The following is a 14,185-nucleotide window of genomic DNA, read 5'->3' as shown; positions in this document are numbered from 1 at the left end:
CGGACAAAAACAGACTGGACAAGCTGATCAGGAAGGCCGGCTCAGTGGTCGGGGCTGAGCAACTAACGGTCCAGCAGGTGGCAGAGGCCAGAACTCTGAACAAACTGGGTTCAATAATGACCAACCCCACTCCACGCCCTGAAGGTGATGAAGAGCAGCATCTTCAGTCAGAGACTGATTGCACCAATGTGTAAAACTGAGAGATATAGGAAGTCTTGTATACCAGCTGCTATAAGGTTTTATAATGCACAAAAATAATTTTGCATTTTTTAGTATTCATTCACTGTATTTTAACTTATTAAGTATGGAAGCTATCTGAGGAAATGTGTGGTGTTATGTCTGTCTTGAAGCTGTTGTGGCACTGTAATTTCCTGTAAAGGATGATTAAAGGATCTAATCAAATCAACAATGGGACGGCGCAGGTTGAAGAATTTTAGGGTTGGGGTGCAGGTCAACTTAGACTTCAGCCATTCAAAAGCCTGCTGGTGTTGTGGAAACCAGGACCAGGCAGTGTCCTTTTTTGTTAGCTGTCTTAGGGACGAGCACAGTTCACTGAGATTTGGGATGAACTTCCCCAGATAGTTGACCATGCCCAGGAATCGCTGCAAGCTGAGGACGTCGGTGGGGGCTGACATCTGGGAGATAGCATTTGTCTTTTGCGGGTCTGGCTTCAGACCGTTAGAAGTGAAGATGTGCCCGACATAAGGCACTTTGGATACGCGAAACTGGCATTTTTTTTCGTTCAGTTTCAAATTGATCTGTCGGGCCCGGTCCAGGACGTGGCGGAGGTTCTTGTCATGTTCAGCAGTGTTCTTCCCGTAGACTAGGATATCATCCATGATGATGGCACATGGCATGCCAGCAAACAGCTGTTCCATGGACCGCTGAAACACCTCGCTGGCAGAGCTAATACAAAATGGTATCCGTAAGAACTTGAATCTGCCATATGGAGTGGCAAACGTTGTCAGGTCGGAGGAGCGTTTGTCGAGAGGTATTTGCCAGAAAGAGCTCTTGGCATCAAGGACAGAGAAAACCGTGGCCTGGCCGACTTGAGCAGCAACGTCTTCCACGGTTCTAATGGGGTAGTGTGGTCGCCTTATCGCGAGGTTCAGGTCCTTCAGATTGATGCACACCCGTATCTCGTTCTTGTCCTTTTTTAGGGTGGCGACCATGGTGGAGACCCAGTCGGTGGGTTCGCTGACCGCTTCCAGCACTCTCATTGCAACCATGCTCTTCAGCATAGACTCAACTTTCTCCTTCATAGCGAGGGATATTCTGTGTGGTGCACGGACCACGGGCACCACTTTCGGGTCGGTGGCGATTTTGTAAATGAGTGGTAGCTTGCCCAGCTCATTGTCGAACAGGTCTGGGTACTCAGACGTAGGATTCAGCAACACCTGCACTTCGTTGACGGTGCGGTCGAAGGACACCAGTCCTAGGTCCTGGCATGCCTGGTTGCCCAACAGAGTCACAGTCATAGTCGAGAACATAGAACAGGAGTGGCCGCGATAACTTCTGCAGTACACAATTGAAAGTGGCCTTCCCCACAGGTTTCAGCATCTCACCTCCATAAGCATGTAAAGTCGAACGGTCTGCAGTCAGTAGCTCATTAAGTCTAATCTTCTTGAACAGGCTTGTTGACATAACATTGACTTTTGCCCCAGTATCGAGCTTAGCAGAGAAAGAATGATTGTTGACAGTAACGTGGACCAATGGATCAGGGAGTGGAACAGGTGCATGTAGGACTGTGAATACACTGGCATCTCCTTGAGAACTAATTGGCTCAGAGTCGTGGGCAGTGTCGAGAGATGACTGAGAACCAAACTCGTTATCGACTTGTACCAGGTTGTTTAATACTTGTCTAGAAGCAGGGGGAAGTTTCCCACGGGATCAGCAGGCAGCAGAGAAATGGTTAAACTTCTTGCAGAAATTGCAGGATTTACCATAAGCCATAGTGACAGAGTAGTACGAGAAAAACTCCGATAAAGCAACACTTATAGAGAAATAAAACCCGATGAACAGGAGGTGAGCGTTTTAACTATCTGACACCATGTAAAGAAGTTAAGCCTGACACACTTGTAACTTTACTTATTGTTTAATGAGCACTCAGGTTAAACACATTCCAGCACTGACTACTAGCAGTCTATAACCGTGCTGGAACCAAGAGGGCGTGAGAGAGATAGAGAGAGAGTTATTATACTTGATAACTAAGGTGTGGTTAGTGGTACTGAGGTAGCTATATTATTGGTTGCATGCATGAACCATCTACACTGTCTATCTGCGTTATCGCTTTCACAGAATCATGCAATAGACAATAGACAATAGGCAATAGGTACAGGAGTAGGCCATTCAGCCCTTCGAGCCAGCACCGCCATTCAATGTGATCATGGCTGATCATCCCCAATCAGTACCCCGTTCCTGCCTTCTCCCCATATCCCCCCTGACTCCGCTATTTCTAAGAGCCCTATCTAACTCTCCCTTGAAAGCATCCAGAGAACAGGCCTCTACTGCCTTCTGAGGCAGAGAATTCCACGGATTCACCACTCTCTGTGAAAAAAAGTGTTTCCTCATCTCCGTTCTAAATGGCCTACTCCTTATTCTTAAACTGTGGCCCCTGGTTCTGGACTCTCCCAACATCGGGAACATGTTTCCTGCCTCTAGTGTGTCCAGCTGCTCCATTCTCTCAACATATGACAGTCCCGCCATCCCGGGAATGAACCTGGTGAACCTACGCTGGCCTCCCTCAATAGCAAGAATGACCTTCGTCAAATTAGGGGACCAAAACTGCACACAATACTCCAAGTGTGGTCTCACTAGGGCTCTGTACTAGGGTCTGAGAACACTAACGCAATTATCAAAAAAGCTCATCAGCGCCTCTACTACCTGAGAAGATTACGGAGAGTCAGTTTATCAAGGAAGACTCTCTCTAACTTCTACAGGTGCACAGTAGAGAGCATGCTGACCGGTTGCATCGTGGCTTGGCTCGGCAATTTGAGCGCCCTGGAGAGGAAAAGACTACAAAAAGTAGTAAACACTGCCCAGTCCATCATCGGCTCTGACCTTCCTTCCATCGAGGGGATTTATCGCAGTCGCTGCCTCAAAAAGGCTGGCAGTATCATCAAAGACCCGCACCATCCTGGCCACACACTCATCTCCCTGCTTCCTTCAGGTAGAAGGTACAGGAGCCTGAAGACTGCAACAACCAGGTTCAGGAATAGCCACTTACCCACAGCCATCAGGCTATTAAACCTGGCTCGGACAAAACTCTGATTATTTATAACCAATTTCTGCTATTTGCACTTTATCAGTTTATTTATTCATGTGTGTATATATTTATATCATGGTATATGGACACATTTATCTGTTTTGTAGTAAATGCCTACTATTTTCTGTGTGCTTAAGCAAAACAAGAATTTAATTGTCCTATACAGGGACACATGACAATAAACTCACTTGAACTTGAACTTGTACAACTGTAGAACAACCTCTTTGCTCCTGTATTCGATTCCTCTTGTTATAAAGGCCAACATGCCATTTGGTTTCTTCACTGCCTGCTGTACTATTTGGCAGTCTCTGTGTCCTCCTACAACATTCTCTGGGGCTCTGCTGCCATTTACAGTGTAAGTCCTGCTGCTGCTGCACTGATTTAACTTCCCACTTTGCACTTGTCCAAGTTAAATTCAATCAGCCATTATTCCTTGGCTCACATTTCCAGTTGATCTAGACCCTGCTGCATTTTCAGAGAGTAAGTCAGTCACTTGCTTTTAAAGTCCTGTACAGCACCAATTTTGCTGCTGCTGCTGCTGCTGCTGTCTACAAACTTACTGAGAGAGGGGGAGGGAAGAAAATAGTATGAGTGTATAATTCTCTGAAAGTGATAACAGACAGCAGGGTGATGCAGCAGCAGCAGCAGCAGCTTGTCAAGTTTGCCTGTCTTCATCAGCAGTCAGACCATTGAGTACACGAGTTAGTTGGGACATCATGTTCGAGAGAGCTGTACGAAAGATGTCGGTGAGTGGTGAAAAGTTCCATTTATTAGTGCTATAGTGAGTGAGCGCTTCTGTGAGCAGTGCTTCCACACCTCAAAATAAAATTCCTAAACTAGAATCCCAAATTTCCAGGAATTTGATGGTATTTCCCGCAAAGATCCTATAGCGGAGCAAGATAGACCACTGCTGCTAAATGCAATGGGCTGACGTGTAGTACACAACGGAACGTAACATGGGACTTTTTTTCATCCATTTCCGTAACCGGACCTGACCCGACCTGACTCGCAGTGTAATCAACGTTGCGGGGGATCTGTTTGTGTTAATAAATTAAAATTCTGAAAATGAGGAGAAGATTTTTACCAAATAACTTTTATTTTTACGAGGATGTTTCCGTAACCGGCTTCCGTCTCCACACTTTCATCCTACGGGATCTTTGGTGCGAAGACGGAAGCCGGTTACAGAAATGGGGCCGAAAATTACCCATGAATCTGCCCATGACCGTACTACGTTTCTTTCATCGAGTGATCTATCTTGCTCGCTATAGGATCTTTGTCCTAACTAGAATCCCAAATTTCCAGGAATTTGATGGTATTTCCAGGCCTGGTAAGTCTTCCCCTACTGCACACGTGTGGATACCGGGCCCACTGCACACGCGTGGATACCGGGCCCACTGCACACGCATAGATACCGGGCCCACTGCACATGCGTGGATACCGGGGCCACTGCACACGCGTGGATACCGGGCCCACTGCACACGCGTAGATACCGGGCCCACTGCACACACGTGGATACCGGGCCCACTGCACACGCGTGGATACCGGGATACGTGGATACCGGGCCCACTGCACACGCGTGGATACCGGGCCCACTGCACACGCGTGGATACCGGGCCCACTGCACACGCGTGGATACCGGGCCCACTGCACACACGTGGATACCGGGCCCACTGCACACGCGTGGATACCGGGCCCACTGCACACGCGTGGATACCGGGCCCACTGCACACGCGTGGATACCGGGCCCACTGCACACGCGTGGATACCGGGCCCACTGCACACGCGTGGATGGATACCGGGCCCACTGCACACGCGTGGATACCGGGCCCACTGCACACGTGTGGATACCGGGCCCACTGCACACGCGTGGATACCGGGCCCACTGCACACGCGTGGATACCGGGCCCACTGCACACGCGTGGATACCGGGCCCACTGCACACGCGTGGATACCGGGCCCACTGCACACGCGTGGATACCGGGCCCACTGCACACGCGTGGATACCGGGCCCACTGCACACGCGTGGATACCGGGCCCACTGCACGTGGATACCGGGCCCACTGCACACGGCCCACTGTGGATACCGGGCCCACTGCACACGCGTGGATACCGGGCCCACTGCACACATGCGGGGTGACGGAGTCCCTTTACGTGTCACCGGTGCCATTTTCAATTGTGACGCAGCTGACGGAAATCATCCCGCGGGCCGGATTGGATCCCTTTGTGGATGATCAGCCATGATCACATTGAAGGGCCAAATGGCCTCCTCCTGCACCTGTTGTCTATTTGCATCTCCCCGTGCGTGCGCAGTGGGCCCCGTATACGTGCGTGCAGTTGGAGAAGGCTTACCCGGCATCCGGGCCGGGAAATCTCCCCGAAATTATTTAATTTCCCTAAAATCACCCAAAGACAACCAGAATTTCCCGAATTTCGGATAATTTCCTTCAAAGTGGAAACGCAGTCTGTGTATGCATGTGAGTGAGAGCGGCCATTGTGATGTGATGCGGGCTTTGTCTGGACCAATCGCTGACTTGTGTCGCTGACTGACAAGTGGCCGGACCAATCCCGGACCCGGAAATCACCAGAAGTCCCTCCACCGAATCGCAGCGGAAGTGCACCTCTGACCAATCAGGGAATCTGACCAATAATAATCCGTCTCGCCTCCAGATCAACATCCAATCACAGCGCGCTGTATCTCCAAACTAAACCAGACATGAAAACATGGGCCCAGACTAAAGGATTTCTTGTAAATTCACATTGATATCCAACTCATGTGGTTCAGCATCAATATGGTGCAATTTCTCACCGTGTAGATATCACACAGACAAATTCGCACGAATTCATCTAGAACATGGAGAATAATTGTTTTGCTTCATGCGTTTTTTTAGCCGTGTGGTCGGGGTATTGACCCGCAAGAGAGATCCAGAGAGGAGAGAGCTAGAAACAGTGGACATTGGTGCAGGAGTAGGCCATTCAGCCCCTCGAGCTATCTCTCTCTCTTTCACCCTCTCTCTATCTATCTCCCTCTCTCCCTCCCCCCCCACCCCCCGTGTTACTGTGTGACCCCTTCTCTTTGGTTCGAATCAATATGGAAGCAATTTCTCACCGTGTAGATATCACACAGACAAATTCGCACAAATTCATCTAGAACATGGAAAATAATTGTTTTGCTTCATGCGTTTATTTAGCCGTGTGGTCGGGGTATTGACCCGCAAGAGAGATCCAGAGAGGAGAGAGCTAGAAACAGTGGACATTGGTGCAGGAGTAGGCCATTCAGCCCCTCGAGCTATCTCTCTCTCTTTCACCCTCTCTATCTATCTCCCTCTCTCCCTCCCCCCCCACCCCCCGTGTTACTGTGTGACCCCTTCTCTTTGGTGCGAAGATGGAAGCCGGTTACAGAAATATGGCCGAAAATTACCCATGAATCTGCCCATGACCGTACTACGTTTCTTTCATCAAGTGATCTATCTTGCTCGCTATAGGATCTTTGTCCTAACTAGAATCCCAAATTTCCAGGAATTTGATGGTATTTCCAGGCCTGGTAAGTCTTCCCCTACTGCACACATGTGGATACCGGGCCCACTGCACACACGTGGATACCGGGCCCACTGCACACGTGTGGATACCGGGCCCACTGCACATGCGTGGATACCGGGCCCACTGCACACGCGTGGATACCGGGCCCACTGCACACGTGTGGATACCGGGCCCACTGCACATGCGTGGATACCGGGCCCACTGCACAAGCGTGGATACTGGGCCCACTGCCGGTATTGACCCGCAAGAGAGATCCAGAGAGGAGAGAGCTAGAAACAGTGGAAATTGGTGCAGGAGTAGGCCATTCAGCCCCTCGAGCTATCTCTCTCTCTTTCACCCTCTCTCTATCTATCTCCCTCTCTCCCTCTGTCTCTCCCCCCTTCTGTTACTGTGTGACCCTTCTTCTCTCTCTCTCCCCCCCTCTCTCCATTACCTCTCTCTCTCTCCTCTCTCTATCTCCTCCCTACATCCGTTCGAAAGGGGGGAAGTTTGAACGAGCTCGGGGCTGCAGAGCGAATCACGGATATCAGAGCTGAACGGTTCCCAGCACCTGCTGAGACCCTCAATAAAAAACTCAAGTTGCTGCACACCCACCTCCATCCGTCTCATTTACTACCCTATCCGCGCAGTATCTCTAAACTAGTGTGTGAACGGGCGATCGCAGGTCAGTGGGCCGAAGGGCCTGATTCCGCACTGTATCTCTAAAACTAAACCTCTCTCTTTCTACCCCTGAGCTGTTGGGGGAAGCAGGGAACTGTGAACTCTCTCATAGAAACATAGAAATTAGGTGCAGGATAGGCCATTCGGCCCTTCGAACCTGCACCGCCATTCAATATGATCATGGCTGATCATCCAACTCAGTATCCCGTACCTGCCTTCTCTCCATACCCTCTGATCCCCTTAGCCACGGGCCACATCTAACTCCCTCTTAAATATAGCCAATGAACTGGCCTGTGGCAGAGAGTTCCAGAGATTCACCACTCTCTGTGTGAAAAAAGTTCTTCTCATCTCAGTTTTAAAGGATTTCCCCCTTATCCTTAAGCTGTGGCCCCTTGTCCTGGACTTCCCCAACATCGGGAGCAATCTTCCTGCATCTAGCCTGTCCAACCCCTTAAGAATTTTGTAAGTTTCTATAAGATCCCCTCTCAATCTCCTAAATTCTAGAGAGTATAAACCAAGTCTATCCAGTCTTTCTTCATAAGACAGTCCTGACATCCCAGGAATCAGTCTGGTGAACCTTCTCCTCTCTCTCTCACACACACACACTCCCTCTCTCTCACACACACGCCCACTCTCTTCACACACACACTCCCTCTCTCACACACACGCTCCCACTCTCTCTCTCACACACTCCCTCTCTCTCACTCTTTCTCTCTCACACTCCCTCTCTCACACTCCCTCTATCTCTCTCACACTCTCTTTGTCCCTCACACACACTCCCTCTCTCTCTTTGTCTCACACACTCCCTCTCTCTCTGTCTCACACTCCCTCTCTCTCACTCCCTCACACACTCCCTCTCTCTCTCACACACACGCTCCCCCCTCTCACACACTCTTTGTCTCACACACTCACCCTCTCTCTCTCTGTCTCACACACACTCCCTCTCCTCCCCCCTCCCTTCTCTCTCTCCCCCTCTCTGCACCATTTCATCTTTCACGCACGTGTACACACTCACCAGCAAAGAGAGGGAAAAGAGATAGAGAAGAAGTGAGAGAGAAAGGAAGGAGAAGCGGAAGCCAGAGAAGGGAAGAGAGAGAAAGAGAAAGAAAGAAGGAGCGACAGAGAAAAAAAATGAAGGCTGCCAGTAGCTAAGATGGCCGTCCAGGGCTTCACTCCCATTGAGTTCAATGGAAGACTGCCAGTAACTAAGATGGCCGACCGGGGCTTCACTCACAATGGACCGCAATGGCAGACTGCCTGTAGACAAGATGGCCGCCTGCAGCTCCACTGGGAAATGCCAGCATCCAAAATGGCCACCCCCGGCTTCACTCTCATTGACTTCAATGGCAGGCTGCCAGTGATACAGAGCGAAAACGTGCCCTTCGGCCCAACTTGCCCACAACGGCCAACATGCCTCATCTAAACTAGTCCCACTTGCTGCCCGTATTTGGCCCCTATCCCTCCAAACCTGTCCTATCCATGGACATGTCCAAGTGTTGGGATAGTCCCAGTTGGGATAGTCCCAGTAAGGATAGTCCCAGCCTCAACTCCCTCCTCCAGCAGCTTGTTCCATACACCCACCATAGTTGTGGAAAAGTTGCCCCTCAGGTTCCTGTTCAATTTTTCCCACCCCCGCGTCTCTCACCTTAAACCCGTATCCTCTGGTCCTTGATTCCCCTACTCTGAAAACCTACCTAATTTATTCCTCTGGTGATTTTGTACACCTCTATAAGATCGCCCCTCATCCTCCTGTGCTCCAAAGAATAGAGTCCCAGCCTGCCTCAACCTCTCCCTGTAGCTCATGCCACTCGAGTCTCGGCAACATCCTCGTAAATCTTCTCCGCGCCCTTTCAAAGCTCAAAGACATCTTTCTTGTAACACGGTGCCCAGAACTAAACGCAACACTCTAAATGTAGCCTCACTGACGTCTTGTACAACTGTAACGTGACCTACCAACTTCTAAACTCAATACAGAGAGAGAGAGAGAGGCAGAGGCAGAGAGAGAGAGAGAGAGAGAGAGAGAGAGAGAGAGAGAGAGAGAGAGAGAGAGAGAGAGAGAGAGAGAGAGAGAGAGAGAGAGAGAGAGAGAGAGAGAGAGAGAGAGAGAGACAGAGAGAGAGAGAGAGAGAGAGAGAGAGAGAGAGAGAGAGAGAGAGAGAGAGAGAGAGAGAGAGAGAGATAGAGTGAGCGAGACAGATGTAGAGAGAGGGAGATAGAGATAGAGAGATAATGAGAGATAGAGAGATATAGAGACAGAGAGAGAGAGACAGAGACAGACAGACAGACAGACAGACAGAGAGACAGAGAGAGAGAGAGAGAGAGACAGACAGACAGACAGAGCAGGGCTCTCTCTTAACTGTTTTTCCTTGTTGCCAACCGGGCAACCTCAGCAGTTTTTTCAGTTGCCAAATCACAATTTAGGTGGTAATTTAAGACGGCTTGCATGACGCGTGTGATAATGTGCTCGGATGAAGTGCGTAGTCACTAGTCGGAATTATGCTCAATGAAGCATTCACATATTATTTCTGCTTCAAATAAAGTCATAAACTAAACATATTCACCAATCAAGACATGATATATACCACAATGACATGCAGCAAAATTACAATACAGTATCTCATCTATTTTTACACGTTGCAATGAATGCAATTTCTATTATCTATTTCCACTTCCAAACTGACTTCCATTCAGCATATGATCAACCTCGGTGAGACCAAGTGTAGGCTTGGTGATCGCTTCGCACAACACCTCCACTCAGTTCGCATTAACCAACCTGATCGCGCGGTGGCTCAACACTTCAACTCCCCCTCCCATTCTGTATCCGACCTTTCTGTCCTGGGCCTCCTCCATGGCCAGAGTGAGGCCCACCGCAAATTGGAGGAACAGCACCTCAGCAGTATGAACACAGTTGACACCGCAGCAGTATGAACATTGTCCTTACTTTCTCCCTCCTCCCCCTCCCATTCCCAGCTCTCCCACAGCCTACTGTCTCCGCCTCTTTCCTTTATTTTTCTCGCCCCCCCTCCACCCCTCCCGACATCAGTCTGAAGAAGGGTCTCGACCCGAACCATCGCCTATTTCCTTCGCACCATAGATGCTGCCTCACCTGCTGAGTTTCTCCAACATTTTCGTCTACCCATTCACACAAGTTCTGTTATCGCACTTTCCTCACCCACTCCCTACACATTAGGGGCCATTTTACAGAGACAAGTTAACCTACAAAGCCAATACGTTTCTTTGGGATGTGGGAGGAAACCCACACGCTTGCTGGGGGAATATGCAAATTCAACACAGACAGTGCCCGAGAACAGGGTCGAACACAGATCTCTGGCGTGTGAGGCAGCAAGTCCACCAGCTGTGCCACTATATTTTATTTTCAAACACACAAAAAAATGTACGTTGATAACTTTGGTTAGTAAAAAAAACAAACTATCCATTTTCAGTCTTAAATCTCTATGTGACGCTATGTCCTCCCTTTACAGCTACGGTATGTTTTAATTTAGTTCAAGACTATGGAGCAGTACATTGGCCATTAAGTTGCTGCCTAAAAGTGCTTGAGACCCCGAAATTGATCCTGAATGTGGGTGCTGTGTGTATGGAGTTTTGTTTTCTCGTTTATAACATTGTTTACAGAGTACTATGTTTACATATTCTGTTGTGCTGCTGCAGGTAAGGATTTCAGTGTTCTAACTGGGACGTGAGAGAATAAAACATTTTGATTTACGTCGCTGATGTGTGGGATAGAACTAGAGTACGGGTGATCGGTGGTCGGCATGGACTCGGTGGGCCGAAGGGCCTGTTTCCACGCTGTTTCTTTAAATTAAACTAAAAACACTAAAACCAGAAGAAATGTAAAGAAGGGTTTCTACCCGAAACGTCACCCAATTTTTTCTATCCAGAGATTTTTTCTATCCCCTGCACAATTAAAGCATGGAATAGTCTTCACCCTACCATAGGTACCAACCAGACACAACTAAATTTAAGGTAACTTTTTTTTCCCCAAGAACCCTTTGAACAAGCATCCTAACACTGAAAAATTAATAGCTTGTATTTATAACACCTTCCTAAACAACGAGGTACCACCAACGGAACCATATAGACACACATGGGAAAATGAATTAGGTCATCCTATAACTAAAGATTTGTGGGACAAAAGTTTACAACATATACATCAGTGTTCGTTAAATGCCAAACATGCTTTAATACAATTTAGTCTTACATAGATTACACTACTCTAAAATAAATCTAAATAGAATCTTCCCACAAATCTCTCCTATTTGTGATAAATGTCTACATCTAGATGCTAATTTAACACATACGTTTGAAAATTGTATAAAAATTAAACAATTTCAGAAGTTATTAATACAAAACTGGATCCAAACGCAAAATTAATAATATTTGGAATATCAGAGCAAAGTTTAACACTCACAACAAGCCAAAGAAATTTCCTCGACTACAGTATAATAACCGGGAAAAAATTAATATTAAAATTTTGGAAAGGCCCTACGACCCCCATAATTAAAATGTGGATTGTGGAAAAGTCAGAGACCCTATATCTAGAAATAATTAGACTTGTCTTAATGGACAAACAATAAATTTTTGATAAAATATGGGCTCCATTCATTAATTATCTGACGGGATAGATTGGCCCAGCACGAAAACCCCTGAAACTTGAACTCAGGATTAGATGAAAAGTCATACTTTATAATCTACGAACCTATCTCCAATGACGTATTATAAGTAATCCATTCCACCTTTTTTGTGTTTTTTTTATATTTGTAACTCTTTTTTCTCTCTTTCTCTCTTTTTCTATATTTAAAAAAAACACTAGAAGCATAAGTAATCGACAGTTGAAAATTTTAATAATGTATGACTGATGTATATGAAAAGTTTTTTTACTATAATATGTAACTATACTTTATAATATGTCTACTTCTAATAAAAATATTATTATTAAAAAAAAAAAATAACCCTTTTTTGTTTAAGTACAAGTCAAGAGTCAAGAGAGTTTTATTGACATGTGTCCCAGATAGGGCAATTTTACTTCGGAGTCACGTGAGTGACTACGTGAAGAACCCACCCAGTGCGCAGGCGCGGCATTACGTCAGCAGCGCAACAGCGGCAGCAGCTGGAGCCAGGCTCTCCAGTGGCAGGATAAAGACAAGACCTCAGGTAAGTGAGTCTTTTGTATTACAGAGAGTCGCTAACGGAGGAAGAAGCTATGGCTACCCGAAAGCGACCAACAAAGAGGACTGCCTGCCCAACTCCACCCGAGGAGGGGTCAACATCTGGGCGGCAGCCACCAGCGGCGGAGGAGCTGTTTGAACGCTCCCGCACACCCGACGCCGAGCTGCTCCCTGGGCCGCCGATTTCGACGCCCCGCACAGGGAGAAAATCAACCCGAAAAACAGACCGGCCGGTGGCCTCCGACTCGTCGGAGGAACGGGAACACTCTCCACCGGCGAAACGGGGAGACAGCCGCTTAAGCTGCATGAGGCAGCTGCTCGAGCAGATGCTCGAGGAGGAGATGCAGGCAAGGCATCTCCAAGGAGGACGGGCTTTGGCCTCCTCCAAACCATCACCACACCCTTCTGTTCCCTCCTTGTTTGAGGTCAGTAAGGGAGGCCAGGACTGGGCTGGCCTATCACAAGGGCAGGCGGACGACAGCGCAAGCATGCCAGGCGAGCTGGAGGAAGAAGAGCTACTGGGTGTAGTCAGCAGGTATGCGGCGCCCCCGAGGACCGGAAGGATGCTAGAGCCAAGAATGGCGGCCAGTATCAACAGGCTCTCTAATAAGCCATTGCAGGAGAAAGTTATCCAAGAGGCCCTCGACACTTACACAGCGCCGGAAAACTGCGAAGCGCTTCGAGTAAAGACCGTAAACGGCCAGATATGGAGCCAGCTGGGACAGCATATCAGGACACAAGAGCTGAAGATGCAGCGTATCCTGAAGCTCCACACCGCAGCCATTACCGCCTTTGCTCGGTCCACGGAGAACGTGGAGCTCTCTACACCTCAGCAGGACGTGCTGGCCCTGATGTGCAACACGCAGTATGAGCTCAACAACTTAAGGCGTGAAAACATCAGGCCTGCCCTCAACCCCAAATACGCGGGCCTTTGCAAAGCTCCGGCGCCAGAAAAGGAGGCGCTACTATTCGGGGCCGACTTGGGGAAAAGGCTCAAGGAGCTGGAAGAGGCGGCCAAGCCTGTAGGCCTCATGAGGGCAGGGCCAGGACCGAGCAGGGTGAAGACACCCAGTTGGCAGCACGCCTCGGCATCCACCAGCAGGTACTGAGCTGGTGAAAGCCTGGTGACCGCTTCCCACTACCCCCAGAGCTCTTTTTTAGAGCGGGGCCCAGAGCGGAGCCGTGGGAAGATACACCGCCCCACCACAGCACCAACAAGGACACCCTCGGGCCAAACCCATCGCAAACGCTCCCAGAAATGAACATGGAGGTAGGTGGGTCTGGTTCCTGTCAACATACACAGACAAAGGGTGTTGTATTAACAGGAGGGCGTTTAAGGTTCTTCAAACATGTTTGGTGCTCCTTTACTAACAACAAGTTTATACTCAACAGTATCAGTGGATACAAAATTGAATTTAAACCAGGCATAGAACCGCCGGTTCAGCACATACCCCAAAGGGTATTCCTTCCCACAGAATTAGAGAAGGTAGAAGGACAAGCTGAATTAGATAGGCTCGTGTCCAAGGGCATCATTGAG

This window comes from Leucoraja erinacea, unplaced genomic scaffold (assembly GCF_028641065.1).
Source record: "Leucoraja erinacea ecotype New England unplaced genomic scaffold, Leri_hhj_1 Leri_688S, whole genome shotgun sequence".
Classification (NCBI taxonomy): domain Eukaryota; kingdom Metazoa; phylum Chordata; class Chondrichthyes; order Rajiformes; family Rajidae; genus Leucoraja; species Leucoraja erinaceus.
The sequence above is the reverse complement of the archived record's forward strand: the minus strand, read 5'-3'. Positions refer to the sequence as shown.